The sequence below is a fragment of the Nothoprocta perdicaria genome, unplaced genomic scaffold (assembly GCF_003342845.1).
Source record: "Nothoprocta perdicaria isolate Ctin4 unplaced genomic scaffold, notPer1 scaffold_70, whole genome shotgun sequence".
Classification (NCBI taxonomy): domain Eukaryota; kingdom Metazoa; phylum Chordata; class Aves; order Tinamiformes; family Tinamidae; genus Nothoprocta; species Nothoprocta perdicaria.
In genome coordinates this window covers 1903485-1924115 of record NW_020455977.1, presented here as the reverse complement: position 1 = coordinate 1924115, position 20631 = coordinate 1903485, and the positions used below count along the sequence as shown (strand labels likewise).

General features: G+C 34.9%; 1 protein-coding gene across 3 annotated transcripts in view; it reads left to right on the top strand.

Annotated features, from left to right (window-relative positions):
• TBC1D5 (TBC1 domain family member 5) overlaps positions 1-20631 on the top strand; it is a 280235-nt gene that overhangs the window by 14337 nt on the left and 245267 nt on the right. The window contains exon 3 of one of the 3 annotated variants that reach the window (XM_026050798.1): positions 17177-17263. The exons of the other annotated variants lie outside the window; for them this stretch is intronic. The gene's annotated coding sequence lies outside the window, so the exon portion shown is untranslated. The remainder of the gene's footprint in view (positions 1-17176; positions 17264-20631) is intronic. 3 annotated transcript variants of the gene reach the window in all.

The following is a 20631-nucleotide window of genomic DNA, read 5'->3' as shown; positions in this document are numbered from 1 at the left end:
TTGAGCACTACCTCGATGGAGTTTGAAGCAGATACCTCAGGTCAGAATTTGGCAGTGAATTTTCACWGATGTGCTTTTTCAGGAACTAGAAACCTTATCAACCTTCTCTGAAGTTACCTATTTAGCTTCTGTTTCCAGTGAGCAGCTCCTGCAGCAGTCTCAGGCCACCTTATAGGGAGGACACAGGGTTTCCTAGCGCTGAAGGAGCTTTAATGAATCAGGACAAAGCAGTAGCTGCTGTGAAAAGCGCCTTGTACACAAGATGGCCTTTATTCTATGTTTAGTGCCTGAAATGAATTACTATATACTTTAAAGTTTTAACACAGCATGGAAAGGCTGCATTGTACATTTCAAGTTTCAATGCCGTTGAAATACAGTAGAAATGGCCTCTGTAGACAGGTTTCACTATAGAACTTAAATTATGCATGTGTATATCCAAATTCCTTATTTTGAAATATTGAATGTATGAATATTTAATTTGTATCTTGCTTTAGTATCTTCATATGCTTGCCTTAAAGGAAGCTGTTTCCTTTGATTTATACACATGGATAAAAATGTGTGTACAATATGTATCAATGGTTTTTCGCTCTTCAGCATTAGATGAAGAGCTTTAGATAATGATAGCGACTGATTTTTATTATGCAGCTTGCTACCATTGTACAAAACGTAAATTTGTCATATTTGTTCTATTAATCTTCCTTGAATTTCAAAATTCATTTGCTTTCTAGAAATATTTTCTTAATTACATATGTTTAAAAAGTCAAGTATGTGGCACATCCTAACRATGCAGTATTTTTGGTCTGTGCGCAGTAACAAAGCCCTGAATATTCTCATCGTTTGGGGCAGAATTTTAATCTGAAATTTACATTTCTCTTTATTTGACTATTTTGACTGAAATGGAGAACTCCAGGGGACTTCCTGAGTGTATGCTGGTTTATATGATAGGGTCTATGAATTTTTGTACAGTCACTCTTATTTCCTTGCATAAACGAGATCTTATTGTTCAGTAAGACCTATTATATGTGGTTGCAAAGGTAAGTGCTGTCAATACATTCTGCTACCAGATTCTCAGCGTATGAAGCACTTCTTGAAATACATGCTACTGCTGTTACAGGGTAATATAACGCAGCTTATGTGTTGGCGCTGAAAGTAGCTACTTTATAATGATGACAAGKGAAAGTACAGCCAAAGGTCACATTAAACAAGAGATTTCTTTCACACCTCATCCATTTTCTGGATGGAGTATGAAAATAGCTCTGTTTCCTACGCTACTGTATTTTTAAAAAGATCTGGTCTTGATTTTTTTTTTTTTATGCCTTGTATATTACTTAGTTCACATTTTAAGAAATGGATTGTAGAATTTTAGCATGCTAACTTAGGTGCTAAAAAAGTGTTTAAAAGTAGCCTAATTTGGGTGCAGCTGGGCAATATAAGTAATATTTCAGTTTTCTATGTGTTTATTTAGTTCATGAAGTTGCTTAAAGGTGCTTTAAGTTTTAGAGGGAGAGCTACTTATGTTCAATGTGTTATATATATTAATATTACATGACCATACTTTTTCTGTACCATTCTTTTTCTATATCTTTTTAAGAAGAAAAATAGGGATTTTTTTTCTTCTGAAAATTGCAGATTTTCAGAAGTAGAAAAGGAAGAGCAAACATCTCCATGCTGATAGACTGTTCTTTACCTCCAATTTAAAGAGATCCTGTTAGTACTGTGAAAGATAATTTAAAATGTAGGCTCAGTCTTATGCTGAAACAGCCAACAAGGATGCTAAAAAAAGAGTCATTTAAAAAATGTGAATAGTCATGTATTGGATAATGAAAATGAGGCGGACTTGTTTCACAGAGGTTGCTGAGCAGTTAGGAGATGCTCATTGGGAAGCCTAAATCTGGTGTATTATTGATAGGTATATTTCTGTTCTAATCTAACTCCATAGAAATCATAGAAGCCATATTAAGCTCCTCTTTAATTTATTCCATACAGATAAAAGAATTTMCATCTCATGAGTCATATATTTCCTGTTGTATCTTTAATACATCCATTTTTAGTATATTTCTTGCCTCTGTTCTCCATTGGTATGCTTACAGGGTCTGTGTGTAGGAGCCTGTTATTTCACCCATGAAGMAAGGAGGAGTTCAAATCAATAGCAATGTGCCATTGATACTAAATGATGTTTCTCCTTACTACAATAAGGCCTGATTGTGTCATCCTAATGACACTAGCTTGTTTCACAGAGTGGGAATCAGCAYGCTCCCAAAAAGTGTTAAAAACGCCTTGGGGAGGAAATACTAGAAAAATACTCCAGTATTTGTAACCAAACACATGCATTGGATATGTAAAATGGCTATTCAAGAACTTAGCAGTTCTATTTCACTTTGTAGGTCAACTTGTTTTCAATCTGTTTGGATGTTGTAAGATGGAAGAAAGATCRAAGTTGACATGGAAGCATGATATTTTAGAAAGAAATTACAAGWGTTATTTAGAAAAAAAATCTAAAATGGAATTTGTCGTAAGACCGAGGCTTAAAAAAATAACTCAAGCTAGCAGAAATTTTTCATGTTCCTCAAAAAAGTCTTTGCAGAACTACCAAGAAAGAGAATGTCTGCAAGAGAGAAAAGGTATCACCAACAGAAATTGCCACACCAGATCCAGATTAYACTCTACATCAGGACCAAAAAGAAGTAAACAGTTTTTCTTGACTTGAACTTGAAGGAACTGGGGAGATAATAATTATATAAAGATAGGAGTTTAAGGAGAAACCGTGGGCAGCAACACTGTCATGACAGGAACTACCAGATATAATGTTGGTAGCAACAGTGGGTTTTTGGGAAGACCAGATTTTTTGTGGTGAGTGTCTTAGAGCGTAGGAGAGAGAAATAATCCAATTTCACTATTAAAATATTCTATTCTTTAAAGCATCATATTTGTTTKTACATCTTTCTCTGCATAATAGATTTATATTTTTTATATGAAAGACCATTAGAAGATATTACGGTTAATGGTTAAACATTCACATAGTACCTCATGAATTTTAGCTTGAATATTGAACCACAACTGCCCRTTCTGTGAAAACCTTTTCCACAGCAAGTGTCTTTATTGGGTTACACATGTAGCTTTTTAATTATGTTCASTCTGTTTTCATTGTATTATATTTTTCAACAAATCATAGATTTTCAAACGTTCATAATGTGATCTCCGTTTTAATGTTTTTGKTTTTTTTTCAATATCTCCTCCTTTAGTTCTCTCTCTCTATGCAATTTTTAGAAGGTCACCTGCTATCATGATGTCTGAGRTTTGTGAAGAGGATACACCTCTTGTTTTGCTGGCAATGAAGCAAATTCCAGTAATGGTTTATATTTCAGTAGTGATGTGAATATTATATAAACCTTAGGCAATCTTTTGGGTTTCTTTAATGCATGTTAACTGCAGGAAATGAGTAGCATCCAAAAGATGACCATCAGTTCTAGGGATGTAGCTCTTAGAAGGYCTAGGAAATTTTCAGTGATACAATTTCTCATTGAAAAGTTTTAATGAATTAGACCAAGTCTGCATGAGGAGCACTTTATTAGCTGTTTATCTTATTGACACATTTCTGCCTCAAATGCAGCTTACTAAAAAAATTATAGTCTTGCTAAAACCACCTAGTCTGGTCCAGGCCTCTCTTACTTCCGCATTCTATCCCCAGTGTTGAAAGAAGCTAAAAATCAATTTTGCTAGTCTAAYTTCCCAATATTTATCTAATCTGATCCTTCTGATCTTGAAAACGTTTGAGCACAACTTAAAGCAAGCTGATAGTGGCACTGAAGTTGATGAATATATTCTCCTACAGCATTATATTTAGTAAACATCAATTTTAGACTATTTTCTTTATCCTAGGCTCTTGCATTTGTCATATGATTGTAGCTGGATTTAATGYTCACTCCTCTGTTGTAAGGATCAACAAACATTAAAAACATCCCTGATAGTTGTTGTGAAAAGAATCAACAGAAATATCAAATGCAACAAGCTTTGTTATTCTCCTTTTTTTTTTTTTTTAATGTTATTTATCTCTCTCTTTTTGCAAGTGCCATGTTTCAGTGGACTGGAGCTATCAAAGAACCTAGGCGTCTGCGATTGTTCCCTTATTTCATATTTCTTTTAGTTCTATTTCCAATATTTGATTTTAAAAATCAGATTTAGGTTAATGCTGCAAAACTTATTTTTTGTACAGCAGACGTTAATATGAATTTTACATGTTTGGGTAAACAAGTTCTTTTGGAATTATAATATCTGTTGATAGTCAGAAGGTGGTGTGCATGGGTAATCTGGAAGCTTGATGCATAAACTGTCCTTTGACATTTCTCATAATATGCAATCATCAAATGAAATTATTGCTATTATTTGACTAGTTCACTTTTTTTTCTGTTTATGTGCAGAGCTGTTTTTGTTTCAATACTACACTCCATTGCACTATATTGTATCTATTGGTACTGTCTCTTTTGCTTCAAAAGAGAATGCCCATTACTGAAACACATTCATTCGCAACTTATAAATCAATGCTTTTAAGGATTTTCTATTTTCTTTGCCATGCCTAATTCTTTTTAATAAATACCTGTACTATTTAGGAAGGAGAGTAAAAGTAACATGGGAATGAGCAGTATACTTGTATACTGACTTAGAGAGTGACTGTATTGTATGTATGTKCATGTAATACATTCTCAGAACAATTAGTAAAACTGCGTGCACATCTGAAGACTTATTCTGCCTCTTCAGTAAAACTTATTTTGAATAAGTAGCTAATCTTTTGAATAGAGTTGTCCATTGAGTCTAAAGATCTTTTTCTGTGCTCAGTCGAATCAAGATATAATCATTTGTAATTTCTTCTCTTCATGAAAAGGAATGATGAATAATATGATTGGAGGGAGCGCATGAGTCATGAAATGGGTAGTTGGAGAATCATGGAAAAATTCACTTAAAAAAGAATCTCTTCTGCTTACCAGGACTCATAACGTCTGTTCAGTTTTCCCTAACATATCCAGAAATTATGATACAAAGTTTTTAATAAAAGCCTAGGATGGATGAAMAAGAACTCTGTATTCACTCAATTCTAACATTGATATGATGGATTATAAAAGAAAGCCCTCTCAGCTAAAAGTTTCTCCAGTAATTGCAGATAAAACGACGACCAAGTCTTTTCATTCCCATTTGAGGAGGAAAATAAAATGTCTTAAAATACAGTACAAATAGTACAGGGTGAATGTAGACCCTGTGGTCCCAACAGTATGTGCACTACTATGAAGCAGCTTTTAAGGGGCTGTTGCAATATTGATAACTTAGTAAAGCACTTCAGAATTTTATTTTTTTTCTATATCAAACTTAGATCTACGTAGTCAGTCAGTATTTGTACTACCTTTTCTAGAGGTGGTACAACTGGGCATAAAGAAAGTAAAAGTAAGTAAATTAACTCACCCCCCCCAAATTTATCTTGTTTTCAACTTTTCTTTCAAACTGAAATCCTGAAGCACTTCTTATATAAATGGCTCAATATATTCAAGCACCAGCTCGGTGTCCTAGGCAAGAGTCGTACAAACAGCTGTTGTTCTCCCTGCAGTGACCTGGGCTAGGCAGCCTAGCATCTGCCTCTGTTTTCTCATCAGTGACCCAAGCCAGATTTTTTCGAAGACTRTTGCTGATTTTTTCCCTGCAGTCACTCATGCTAATTTCTTTTACATGCTACAGCTGTTTTTGAGATCTCTCTCTCTGTCCTTTTTTTTTTTTTCTGACTCACTTTTTCCGTTATTTTTAAAGAGATGATTTTTAAAATTCTTAAGTAATGTTGGACACAGGATCGTTCATCACTTTTGTTTCAAGGCACATGTCAACGCCATAGGGAAAAGGGCAAGTAGAATCTGCTTTCACAGGAAAAGCCCCTCTCTCTCCTGAGGCTCTTATGGACAAAGATCCTGATCTTGAGCTGAGTTAGTTCTGTTTCACTTAACTTGAAGGAATCAAGGTGAAAATGTTGGTGACTTGCAAAAGCACAGGCTTTGCTTTGTAACCCCAAATTAGATCACAGAGTTTCCTGTTTTTTCATTGCTTTTGTGAATTTTTATAGATATTCTTTTATAGTGATTTTCAATAATAGTTTTGGAAGATGAAGAAATCTAAGAATGCTCTCCATAATGAAAGTCTRTTTCATTTATTGTAAGCTATCGGGGTGAAGTTCTATTGTAGAAATATACTCAGGATTCATAACCTTGGCTGGCCTTGCATAGCTACAATCATCTTAGGTTACTATTCTTTGCTGGTGGTGGCCTAAAGTAGGCTTTGGATAGCCTAGTTAAATGTGTCTCTCGTGAGAATTTGGGAGTTTGAACGTATGCAGTGGAGGATGTTGATTTATGAACCCCAGTGAGCATTTCTATGMGAACCAGGAGTTTGGTTCCTGCCACGTGAGCCCTTGGTGGCCATGYTCTGCCTCCCTTTCTTTGGACAAGTGGAGATAACAAATACAAATCAGAGCTAATGCAGATAAGATTGAGCTTAATTACTAAGTATTTCTTCTTATTATTTTGTCAGGATATAAAAATAGTTTGCGATGAGGAAAAAGAATGAGGAAAGGGGACTAGTTTGATGGARGTGAAAAAACCATGCCAAGACTTGCATGAGAGAGAAAAAATCTGGCAACCTATGTGTTAGTTAAGAATATTTTGTCAAAACTGACCTGTGCCAGCATGCTTCTTATTTGGGGATAAACTCAGTTATAAATTTAYCTGCTTCTTCTTTGGGGACATATCTTGTAAACAGACATTATTAATTATAGATTATTAATTATATATACCCATAACCGATAGATCCATGAAGATGAATTGTCAGCTTCTCATATGAGCAGAGAGCAGGTATCCTTAAAGAGATTAAGCAAAATATTTCTTGACATTCTTGTAGTAGTGAAGGTTTCAGTGAAATTTTATAATTAAATTATACCGATACACTGTTCTCCTTCAGCTATTTCATCCCCTACACCCTTTTTGTAATTTCCTTTCCTGTTCTTTTTTTCCTCTTTTTTTTTTTTTTTTGTTTTTTAGCTCTGCAGAAGGCCTTAGTGAGACATGCTTACTAATAACTATAACAATATTGTATGTTCAGAGGGGTCTTTTGGGAAGTTTGATAGTTTGATTGTATCAGCCATCATATTTCAATCAAAAAAAAAAAAAAAAAGGACGGGGCTGAATCATTTTCAGCTCCTATTTTAGCCTCTTATTTTATACCACTAGCTATGAATTTGAAAGCTGTAGAAGTGAAGTCTGCACACATAGCTTCTTTTTTGAATCTTCAAAGAAATCTCCATAGCAATATTTTTTCATTATATTCTAGCATTCAAGTAAGTGGAGTGGTGTGGTCCAAATGAAAAAGTTTATGTACTTGTCCAAAGAGCTTCCATTATATATTGGCTTCAGAAATTAAATTTTTTTAAAAAAGAGCTTTGTGGATATCTCTGTTTATATGACCTAGATCTAGGTTGCCCAAAGAACAGGCAATACGCTTTGTAATTATTTTTTATTTGACTGTGAGATGTGCTCTCTTATGGATCTAAATAACTGACTCCTGGGCCAAATAACTTGTGGCTCAGTGATTTGTTGCTGGGGTCTCAGTTATTCTTGTTCTCTAACAGACTTCCCAGCATACATTTAGATACATTCTCTGTGTCTAAAAAGACTGKTTTTTTTTAAGGCTGTTTTGCCCTAGTTGTGGGGAAAGCACAGAGATCAATACCTTCGCGTCTGGCTCGGTTTCTCTTAAAGTTTTGCTTTATTTGATACTCGTGCAGGTTTTGTTAGAAAACCTGCACGTATTTTTGTTAGCATTGTTTTTGAATATCCCTGGTCATGGTGAAGAGAATCCTTTCAGCCCTTGTAACAGCAGTGAGGTGTGGAAAATATGGGACAGTTTAGTTCAGTTTGTTGTGCCTGAACGATTGCAGCAGATGATGGTTTGTCCTGTCACTGAAAAAAGGAGATATCTTGCTATCCRGTAAAATAAGAATACAGATTTTACAGGCTTACTAAACTGGAGAATATATGCTTGTGAGAAGGAATTACATAGGATAATTAATTACTTTCATATAAATGCTCATAAATTTCTATATTTATGGAAAACTTTTGCGTTGTTTAAAGCATTGTGATAATATACTTGTGATTTGTATGTCAGCTGTTTTGGACTTGTAGTTCATACTGTACTTTTCTTTATATTGAGATTAATGAGAAAAGGGCTAAGGCATTTTTGTTATGGCCAATTTATTTCATTGCAGACTATATTATCATTTGGTGAAAGCCCTATTGATTAGCCTTCATAGCTTTACAGAGCTTTTCTTCTAAGCACTTAAAGTTTGAGTTGTCTCAGTCCCATAGGACTGAAAGAAAGCTGTTAGTACCATGAAATTCTTCTTCTGTATGTTTCCAACAGCTTGAAGCCTCTTCTTGGAATGCAAAATATTAGCATATTAATGTTATTAACCCCTTTAGTACAAAATGCTTTTGGAAGTAAAAATATTTTCATATCTTCAAAGTCTGGATTGCTTCTTCCATATGAGTACAGTTTCTTAAAGCTGAAAAATGTGTTGCTGTGCAACAAACAGATGCTACTCTAACAATGCAATACATTATGTACCAAAAATGATCTTGGTTTTAATCATAGATGCTGATTTAATGAGACAAGACTAGCTTACATCAAAAATGGATTTAGGGTGTGATTTTGTTTTCTCTGTGTTTTCTCTACATAATTAATAGGAATATGGTGCCTTATATACTGTGCTTTAAATTTGAAAGTGTACTTTGGATTTATGTCATTTTATACTCCTGGTTTCTAAATCTGCCTTGTATAATACTCGATTCATTCCTTTTTATTGCGTGAACACAAAGGCATTAGTAAATCTTGTGCACTGTTAATGTATTTGCAATAAATGAGTTATTTCTCAAGAAATACTGTCTTTTTACAGTATCATTCTGATCATGCTTAGTTCTTCCATTTTTGGCCACATTTTATTTTTCCATTTATTTTCTGAATGTGTCCCGCACAGTTTCATCTTGAATTCACTGTGTGAGATATATAAGATGTTTGCCTATAACTACTATTAGGTTATGGATCAGGAAAATGATGATAATCGGTGTTCATGGRTGGTATCAATACTTTATATCTTGAGAAAACATCGAATACCCTGGGAACATTTCATTGTGGGTACCTCTGCAGTTTAACTTCCCTTTTGTTCTGTGAATATTCTGTACATTAGTTGTTACCACTAATCCTTCTATCGCCAGATACAAATTTTGATTGACAATTTTYTTTTTAGATAAAGTCAGATAACACTATACTTGGGGGGGAAAAAGTCTCAGTATTGTGTTTTTTAATTCCACTGAACCCAGCAGAGTTAAATGTAGTTTGGATGCACAGGGAAGAATTAATGATTGGAAGATACAGAGTTGGTAAATTATTTATTCTGGCCCTGAGGAAGCTGAAAAGCTGAGTGAAAGACTAATAAATCATTTGTGGTAGTGCTGGTTGTCACTTCCAATTATTTTAGACGGTTTTGTGATAAACTGCAGCACCTGCTAGATATCCCTACACCATCCCTTGATGCTTGCAGTGCAGCTTGTTCAGTCGATTATCAAAGGCAAATTTGTCTAAAGTTTCCTCAGGTTGGAAAGAGAATTACTTTTCTGCATCACCCCTTCCCCCATTTTTAAGCTTTTTTTTTCATTGCAGGCATGCAATGGGTAAAATCTGTGTTATATGTAAAATAAGGTTGACATAGTGGATCAGTAGACCATACCTGAATGTGCACTGAGGAACAGGATGAGCAGTGACTGTGTGTGTGGGTTGTAGCCTGGTCTTGAAAGACTGTCTTCATTTCATCTGCCTGAAGTGAGCTGCTTCCAAGGCAGATGAACTACCTTATTTATCCTCTGGTTTYRAGGCTTGTGTTGGAGCTGCTTCTGAAGCTGCAGAGGAGACTCACTTGAATTGACTTTGCCACCTGTTAAACTCTCCTGCTATTTTTCACCAGAAAATCATTGTGTAAAATTCTAATTACATGTGCAGAGGCCTTGCTGCTCCACAGCATGCAACACTTRGGTAAATAGCGTTTAAGGCAGAGAAATGTTTCTGGAGAGTGGATTTAGAAACAGGAGCAATGGAGTGTCCTGCACCTATAGGAGAGGGAGCAAAATGCAGGAAAGATTGAAGTTGTTGATAAAAAAGAGATGTAAGATAAATGATGGAGAAGGGATTAGAGTAGGTTAGTGATGGGTTTGTTCATTGTTACCTTGCTGAAAGTAGCCTTGACAAGCATTTARTAAGGCTGTAGCTTACCTACGGTTGGCTTCAGTTTGATCATCTTTTCTGAGACACAGGAACCAGGCACGCCCTAAAAATTTTTGCCTTTCCAAGTATAAAACCAGTAAAATGTAATCCAGTTCCACCTATATTGTAGGCTTGAAGGTTGGCTGTCTCTCTCAAAAAAAAAAAAAAAAAAAAAAAGAAAGCGAAAGTTAATGTGGCGTAAGAGTTAAAAGTTAATCAGTTTAAAACTGGTGAGTTCTCTTTCATGTCATTGCTGAAGGAAAGGGGGATCTCATATACGGGGCTGAAAGGCTATGCAGGAAATGTTGAATACTATAACATTAATAACAGATATAGAGTAAGCCTTTAGTATATATTTCATTACTTTCTTAGTCTAATCCCTCGAAATAACATTGAATTCTAAACAGTCTGGGTCCTTTTAATCTAGCCTTCATTCTTTGGAAGGTCTGAAATTCACAGTTTTTCATTTATTTCCATTGATTCAATAGTTGAACACAGTTTGGAGCTTTAAGGGAAATAACTTCTTGGGAAGTGGCAGTATTTTGACCAAAGCAGCTAGTTCAAGAAAAATGGGAGCAGTGACCATGCTGACTAAAATCACAAGGAAAAGAGCTTTGTGTTTTGCTCTGCATCTTGTTGAAGTAGAGCCTGATTGTTCTGCACCCATATTTTGGGGAAGAATCGTTTTAAAATACCAGGCACTATCCCTGTGCTTCCCCTGATGACTGCAGTATGGAGAGTGCTGAAGAATTCAAGTTCTAGATCCGTGAACTTCAAGAAAACTCCTTGAGTCTGTGTGAAATTTTTGTAACCTGACAATAGTTCCTTTAATGCATTTAGGAACTCAGCTATGACCTGTTTGATTTCCAGAAAGTTGATACCAAATGTCAGGAAAAAACAGTTTGGTTCAGTGCAGGGAGTTTTGTTGTTTGCTTGGGTGTGCAACCACTGATGATGATATACAATGGCCAGGCTGTAAGAACCGATCTGTATTATTGTTTTATTGTTATTAGAGGAAATGTTTCTGTAAACATGCTACCTATGATGGTAACACAAATCAAATCAGTGTGGAATGTTTTCTGTGGCTTTAATCAACCATTTAATCATGATTTAAATCAAAATCTAGGTGTAAATGGATATTAATCATGGTTCTTACTTCCTTATTTCCCAGAGAAAGGTGGTGTGTAGCAAATGTTGATTTGCAAATAAATATAAAACTGTTAGAGAAAAGGTACATTTATTTATTGATAGACATAATATGGTGCATTTATKCATTTTTAGAGCAATTATAGACTTCAGCATATACAATTTTTTATTTTTACAAGAAAGATTACTTATTTTTAGGACTTTATTTCATGATTTGTGTCTAATTCAATGCATACTGGCATTGAGTTAAAACTGCACAAAAATAGCAATATGTAGTTTTACTAAGATAATTTCATTTGCTGAATATACAAGAAAAGGATAAGAAAAAAGCATTCAGAAATGAAAATGAGTGGTTTTTTTACAAGATCCTGCGTGAGAGGCTATCGCAGTCRGGAGTTGTGGCAGTCCTTGAGCAAACTGTGTCCCGGTTTTCACTCATTTTTTCCTTATTACTTTAGTAGATGGGCTTTTCAAAACAACATAGCAGCCAATGGATCGGTCTGGCTATGCTCTTCACCTGATGTCCTTTTTCCAGCCTGTCTGAGAAAAGATTTCAGGGGAGAAGCTTAAGAACAAGAGATGTCTATGATAGTAATTCCCTTATATGCTCTTCTGCCTTCTGGAGATTTAAAGCTCGTGGCCCAGCAGAATCAGAAATGGTTTCTTGTATTTGGTAGCTCTCGGCTGTTTTATTTTTTCCCAAAAAAATATTTGTGGTAACTTTCTGAGTATATGCAGAATTTTTGCTTTCTTAGGTGAGTCAAAAGCCTACATAATAACTCTTCAAAGATATAACTCCTTTTATTGATTTGGGAAATGTCACTTATTAACTTCATTTAATCTTTCTGTGGTTCCTCATGCTTTTAGCAGCAAACATATACACTTACAGATTTTTTTATAGTTTAGATTGTCATGTTTTCAACTTTATTTTTTAAGATTTATCTTAGAAGGAAGAATAGAAAACTTAAATATTTTGAAATGTATAGATGTTCAAATTCAGACATGTGGCAGTATAGTATTATTTGATATAATAATTAGTAGTTTTATTTGAAATTCCTTAATCAGGAAAAGGGAGGAAGTTTACAGTATTTTATTCTTTCATAGCAGTATTTTCCACAAAATATTGTGTGAATTTCTCAGTTTTGGTAAAACATTTATGATTATCCTACTTTTTAGAGGTCTTACATGCATTTTCAGAAAAAGCTGAGATAGAAGATCTTCCTTTCATTAGAAGATCTTCCTTTCAAAAATAACTAGAGGTATGCCTTTGTAGAGTAAAGAATATAATAATGCAATATAGGTACTAAAAGCAAGCTCTAAAGTAAAGAGTATTATCCCTGTTTTTCTTAAAAAGAAGAGTTCATGAATTCCAGATTGCTGGTGAAGTTGTGTGTTGATTACTTGAAGTAGCCTGCATACAGTGTTTAAAATATTGATTTAAAGACMGTTTATCACTTTTATAAATATCAAAGTAGTGTTTTTAGTTAAATTAATCAGATTTTAGAGATATTTCCAAGTATTGACCACTGACCTACTGACCTTTTTTTTTTCTTTGCTCCTGAAAACAATAACAAATTTTAGAGCAAAGTAGCTTTGTATTAGTTACAGGGTAATTATTGGAAACTATATTAAGAGTTTTTGTAGGAATATGTCTGACAGTATCAAGGATTACCAATTTTGATTCAAGCATATCTAATTTACTGTAGTTTTTATTATATTTCTGTCATGCTAGATAGGAGGAATATGCTGCATTCAGTGTACTTGACTTTTCAAAATGATAGTGGCTAACAAGCCGTGGAATATAAAAGAACATAGAACTGAATAGAAGGAGGGGAAAAACATGGTGAAAGGAAAGCTTTTGTGTTCTGCATTAGACCAGATTTGGAGTCTGTCTTGCTTTTGTTGTCAAAAGCAGGTATCTACAAAGGACATCAAAAGTATTTGCTAARTTAATGTTATGAAAAAGTTGGTAAACTGCTGCTAGTAATAGGGAGGGCATCATAGGAGCTGTTGCCACTAAAGGTTTACAGAGGCAGGCTGGAGTCCAGCCTGTCTTCTGGGCTCTGCTGGTCTGCTCATCGCGCAGTTGTTGGACACTCCGAGTAGCCCATTGAGTGGACTGGTGGGTTCAATCGATCTCTTTCCAGAGAAACAAGTGTTAGCAAAAGACTGCCTTGTGTTAAGTGTTTTAAGCACATTTAATATGTAGGTGAGCTAGAGCAAGAATTACTCTTCGCATTTAGAGTTGGCAGCGATGATGGCTGTTAGCTGCTGAGTAGGTTTTGTTTCAGTCTTGGACCAAATTCCAAGAAAGTTCTGTGCTTATGAATGAATTTTATTTTATTTATATGATATTTTCTTTCTAGCGAAATGATGGGTAGTCATTTAAACTGAGAGTAAGGAAATGCACAGAGGAGAGAGGTCAGAATATGAGTTTGATGAGTTGATCTTGAAATAATGCTGCAACTGAGAGATGAGAAAGATGTGAACACTAGAATTCTGGTCATTGTCACTAGGATGGAGAAGTTTTGTAGCTAACAGAAGAGGTAATAGTGTTTTGAGGATGTGGCCAAATGCCAGATTAGTGTCACTGAAGAACGTGAGAGTGTTGCTAAGCTAAAGGGGAACCAAATTTTGATGTAAAATAGTTACTAATTTCACTTTTCCGTTTCGCATCTCCTAAGCTAGGTGAGAGTACGTCATGGATGACAGCGTCAAAAGCTGCAGAGTTATACAGAACAAGGGAAGTGAATATTTGCCATCTGCATTGACAAGAAGTTGTCCAGGACACCTCTGTGGTCCTAGCTTTGTGCTCGCTCTATACCAAGGGAACCTTGCAGATGGCCTTTACCAGGCTTTCTTGTTTGTTCCAAATGTCTCCATACTGGTCCATGGTGTCGTGGTGAATGTCGTGGGGAATGTTCTCACAAATAATGACAAGATCAGGCTAAGGGCAAAGTCAGGATATTGTGTCAGATTGTATTTTTTCCTTAAAAAGTTCAAGAAGAGTAAATTTCAGATATGAAGATTATTGAACAATATTTGAACACTAAGTTTAGGCTGCAAATTGGATACTGGCTACAGCTATCTCTCCACTTTGATCCCAGTTGGACATAAATAGACATAAATGGACAGAAACATTGCCGATATTTTTGGACCTAGCAGCTTGCTATTTCTTAGTAGAAATCAGGCCAACTAATATAACTAATAATGGGAAAATCATAAATAAGCACTTTAACTGGATCTTTTTTTACAATATGTAGTGAGATATATTTTTTTCATTTGTTTGTTTTGATGAAGTCTGCGTTACTACTTGCTTATCATGGATTGATTTGGAAGAAAAGAGATACAAGATTTGATTTCTAACTTGGGCGTTCAGGCTTGCATATTTATGTGATGAATTTTTTATTTAAATGGTAAAAGAATAAATTTAAGGTGCGTGACATTTTGATTTTCTATCTTGAAGTTTTTACTGTGCATATATCAACGTTATTTGTAGAATTGTTCATTGAAGGGCTGTTTTCTCATAGTAAATTTGAGTTCAGAATGTTTTTTATCTTAAAAGCTGGGAAAATACTGTTTCATTGGGTGTTTGACTAAAGAATGAGGTTTTGAACTTCGTTCTTCAGGTTTCCTAGTTCTGTTGTTGCTTTATCTAAAGGTATTCACAGGGATCTAGGGCACATTTGTTTAGAATGATACAGTGGAAAATGCTTTGTTTCATAACAAGGGATCAGGAAATTGGGCAGGAAAAGGTGAGAATCAGTTTTGAAGTTCGTTTCATGCAGATAGCTTTTATATTATTCTCAAACAGCTGATAATTGAGTATCATAGCTACTTGAACACATGCAATTTTTAAGGCTCCCTGTGTGTTGTTATACACAGCGGAAGAGCGGATACAAAAGCGTTGCATATGGATAATCTTAGGGATTCACATGACCATAATAACCCCAATAAGAGTTGTCATCCCAGCTCTAAAAGCGCAAGTTTGTGATGGCTTAAAAAGTTCCATTTTAAGGATGAAGGAAGAACTGCTTTGATTTCCAGGATAATGACTATGTTTTGAAAAGAAAGAGTTTGATGCCTTGTAACTTTTGAGTCTGACATTGGTGACTCCGCTAATTGTAACAGAACTGTGGAGCTGCTTCATTCCAGATGGAACTTTAATCTGGCTTCTGATTGAGCTGAGTGTCCTTGCAGAGTCTCTTAGCATCTGCTTTGGAAATGTATATAACATTATTCAAAATTTGTACCAAATTAAACCACCCTCAGGCTATAATTCAATTTTTCTTTATTGAGGAATGTATTGTCAACAACTTTATGTCAGAGAGTAAAATCTGCACTGAATCTAGTATTTACTTGCCTATTAACCGGWCATTTAGATTTCTATGATTGAATGACAAAGTTCTTCAAGTTTACATTATGAATTGGAAGCTTACATTAAGGAATTGGGAAATGTCATTTTTTTTTCTGTTAGAATAGATAAGCATAAATTGAATCTTTTAAGTGTTAATTATTGGATTATATTTTTGTTTATAACATCCTAATGCTTTCATAGTTCTAGATCCTGTGAATCAAGTTTGAGATGCATGCTTTTTGTAATCCTATTGTAAAATGAAAAAACACACATGAGAAATATATAACTACACTGGATTCCATTCATTTAATTTACCTTACCTTATTTTAGTTTCTACAGTCTCGCTAACATTTAATGGATGTGTATTTTATTATTTTACAATTCTCCATTTAACTGCATTTAATTATACTTTTTTATTTTAAAATCCTCCTGTTTAGCACAGTTTAACTGCTATTTTGAATGAGAATTCTTTTATTAGAGAAGGTCAGAGTGGAATAACAGACTAATTCAGTTTTCTGTCTTTTCTGTCTGGGGCCTGTTTATTAATTGTCTCCTAAAGCATTTCTCAGCCTTAGAAAGGCTTGCAGTTTAAGTACTGCCAACCCCAGACTTGGAAGTGGAATCATTGAAAATGTTAGCTGAGTGCCAAARACTTATGAACTTTGTGTATTTTCTCACAACTTATCTTTTTATATTTTGTCTCTGTCAATGCTTTTTATTAGCCTATTGTGGCAACTTTTCTAGGAAACACATATGTTTTTGTTTGAAGACAAATCCTTTCCTTCAGCATCAGAAATTTATTGCTTCTGCTGCTCAGGAGGAATGTGTCTTAATCAAGCTCTGCTAAGCTAATCTASTTTCTTTGCAGCTACTAGTAGAGCTGATCAACATCAAGTATTTGCTGAAGAGTAATTTTATTGAAATACGCTTTTTATTTAAACATCATGCCAAGAACTATCTTTTCCTAGAAAGCTCTGTTGGAAAGTTTTTTAGAGAGTGAAGATACTAYCCTTATATAACAGTTGTGTTGCAGAATGTGCAAATCTGTCTTTATTTGGAAGACAAAGAGATGAAAAACTCTAAACTTAGGAAGAACAATGAGTTAAACCTGGACCTGAAAATGTAGACTGGTATGCTGAACAAGTTCTGAAGTCCAGAGAGATTGACTTGTAAGCTCTTTATTTTTGAAATGCAATACTTGAATAGATGCTGTCCTCTTCAGCTCTTACTTCATAGCCGGGCCCTCTCACATGTCAATCAATATGCAGGATATATAGAACTGGTTCCTTCCTCAACTTGGCACATTTGGTTCAGGCACATTTTCTTGTGTTTCAGCCCAGCMCTCAACATCCCAGGCTGTAGTCTAAGCTGAGCACAAGTGCTGAAGCCCCTCTACTGAAACTGTGCTACACTACAGAAAAGGTAATACCATCCTCACTGCTTTCAGCACTTTAAAGAATGAAATTGTCTCAGCTTTTTAAAGAATAGGTATTGCCACCCATATCAGCATCCATCAGGAGAGGAATCTGGACCAGAGCTTTTTGACATCATCCCCATCTTCATGCAGCGTTGAACTGGATACTTAGCTCCCTCTGTCCCCCTTTYTGGAATTCTTTCCTAGTCTTCACACGTTCTTTGGATTTGTATTAAAGAAAAAACGGCAATCCAGAAATTTTTTACTTTACTTTTCAGATGTTTCTGACAGTAGATTTTAAAAACAATATATTGATAAGAGAGCAGAATTGTAACCCACACAGAATGGGCTAGATTCAACTCTCATAAATTGAAGTCCAAGTTTTCTGTGCAAATTTTTCCTAGGTATTCTAGCTGCCTTTACTCCATCTTACTTTATGCACCATCTTCTTACGCCTACACAAGTTCAGAGCAGGTCTGTCTTTCCAAGCTTTTCTTTTTTCCAGTGAATGGTGGAAAGAATTGCATCTTGGGTTGACTCACAGCAGAAACATCTTCCTCTGGAGGAATGCAGTGACTAGAGCAAAATGGAACATMCCTTTTTGGTTCCTGTCTGCTCTTAAAATGGCTAGAATCAGCGTTAAGCTGCACCATGTATTTCTGAGTGTTTTGAAATTTCAGTTGTTCTGTGGTTTCCTTCCTTACACTTCTAGAAATCTCATTTATGTATCAACAAGAGAGAATAGTTATGAAGTGAGAGTACATGTGAAATAGAGGCACAATTGCCAAATCACTCTCTCTGGTATCTTAATGGTATCAGCTGCTACTGAAATCTGTAAATATGTGACCAAATCACTCATTAATTTCTTTAAAGCAGGTTAAAAATAAATGCCATCATACAGACACAGTATCTGCCAGCATTGCAATGGAAAGATCCCAGTACTAACAGGCATTCAGTATGTGGGTATATAAGAATGCAGTGATATTAAATGTATACCTTTTAATTTTTTCTTGTAGAATTTTGTTGCTCTGTACATCCGGGAAATTAGCTTTTCCAAGTAACTTTACCTATTAAAAGCAATACCTATTCTTTTCACTTTCTCTAATTCTCATGTGACTTATAAAACYCCATCATTACACTGTGAGTCTACTGCAAATTTTAGCCTCTATGCAGTAAGAATCATATGATGTTTCTCTTGATTTCTTTTTATCTGATGACATGAAATTTAAAAATGAAAAAGAAATCTGAAAGCATGAGTTGTAGGAATGTTACCTGCATTATAGTTTCCTCTGCTCAAATTATTTTGTGGGATGCACATGGCATCAGATAAGAAGTATGGTGCCCAGGAGAGTAGTGGTTAGGATGTTAGACCATTCAGCTTGCTGAATCTGTTTCAATTCCTGTGAGGTATCTGTGTGGCTATTCCACTAGGAGTCACAGGTTGGTGCAKAGCAGTTCTACAATCTGTTGTTTGTTAAATTAGTATATGTGTGGTTAAAGTAGTTTTTATGAGAGTGCAAAGAGAATAGACTTCTAGTGAGCTTTCAACCACYGAGTATCAGCAAGCTTAATTGCTCCTCACTAGAAATAAATTAAATGAAGTTATTTTGTGGTTTAGTGAATTGTTAACACTGAAAAGAAAAACGTGATAAAATAAAGGGAATATATTTAACTCCTAGGTAGTTGAATTTCAGTATGACCTGTGTTTGTTTAAGGAGAATATGTTTGTCATTCTGACGAAGATGCATTTCTTCGTGCCTTGCTGTTGACAGAATCTCTTCTCCTTTTCCCATTTATTATGATAATAGTCTACCAGATGTCATATGTCACAGACTAGTGAAGTTGTCTCTGCTTTTTGCTACTWTATATGTAATGTGCATTTTTGCTTTGTTTTTCCCTGAATTTAGGAGGTAATATATGTTCTTTGACAACCTTCCTCCCCCGTTTTGGAAGAGAAAATAACAACTGCTTTAAATATTTGAAAGTAATTTTTAAAACAGTAGGCTATTATATTTCCTTTTTAAGTATCATTATGTTAAGTGTGTCTTCGTGTGGATAAATTGAATTTCTTAAAAATGGTCAAATATCTTAAAATGTTTAATGCAGTCATTGGTTATGAATATTTAGTTGTGTTGTGCCCAGCACCTATTTTGAAAATTGCCATTGTTTTAGTGAATATAGATAGGTGCTAATAAGTGGGACAAAAACACATGTTATCATGTGTTACAGATGCTTGTAGTGATAACAGTAGCAGAAATCAAAACCTCACCAGAAAAAATGGAAAAAGAAGAATGTTTGTAGTGAAATTTATAACCAGAAACAAAGTACACTTTATTTATAACCAGAAACAAAGTACACTTTCTTATGTATGTGTGTAATTAGACCTAAACACACACAAGCACAATCAAAATAAGTATTGGCAGAGAAAGAGTAGTGAGATAAGCAGAAGGTCTTTTGGTTCACACCCTATGAGCTTTTGTGGGACTGAACCTTGCTACTTGTCTTTCGAAGATGTGGCATTGCTTATCTGTGCACTGAATACACACTGCTCTTGAGAAGATAGCAACATCAAGTTGCAGAAACATTTAAAAAAGAAGTAGAATTGCTGAAAACGACAGCCACGTGTCTTTATATGTGTGTGTGTGTGCCTATAAATATATATATATATGTGCACATATTGAAAGAATACTGGAAGAATTCATTTCTGCCCCAAAAAGGCTCATATCTTGGGAACTATGGAACTCAGAAACACTCTGTGTTGTCACCATAGCTAGAAAGATATTCCTTTTACATTACATAGAAGCGAGGAAGGACATTCTTCATTTTTTTTCTTTCACTTTGTTTTCATGGTTTTTTTTTTCCTATTTGTATTTAAAGATAAAACTTCTACCTTGATTTACAGGTTCATGTTCTTATATATTAGCATATACAGAAAATTCTCTATAAAATGTTCTTTTTTCTTTAAAAATCAATGTTCAGAAGTTTAAAGGCTTTTCTTTGTCAAGAACAATGGCAAGAACATGCAACAATCAGCAGTGTAGCGTAGTTGACTTTCTTGTATCTCACTGTGGAAATGTTGATACATAAGATTAACTCTTTCAAGAAAATGCTTTTGTTCTTCTACAGTAATATTTCASATGAAAGACTGAATTCTGTGTACGTTTCTGAAGGGATCATTGTAGAGCTTAAGGTTGCATTATATAGTATAGTTAAATATGACAAAATTCACATAGGAAGATACTATGTTTGAAGCAGAGGAAATTGTTATGAAACCCCCTACCATGTTTCTCTTACATTTGCAGTCTCTGTGGAACTGGAATTGACAAATGCTCAGAATATTTCAAATTAGACAGTCTGAAAAATTCACATTTGAACC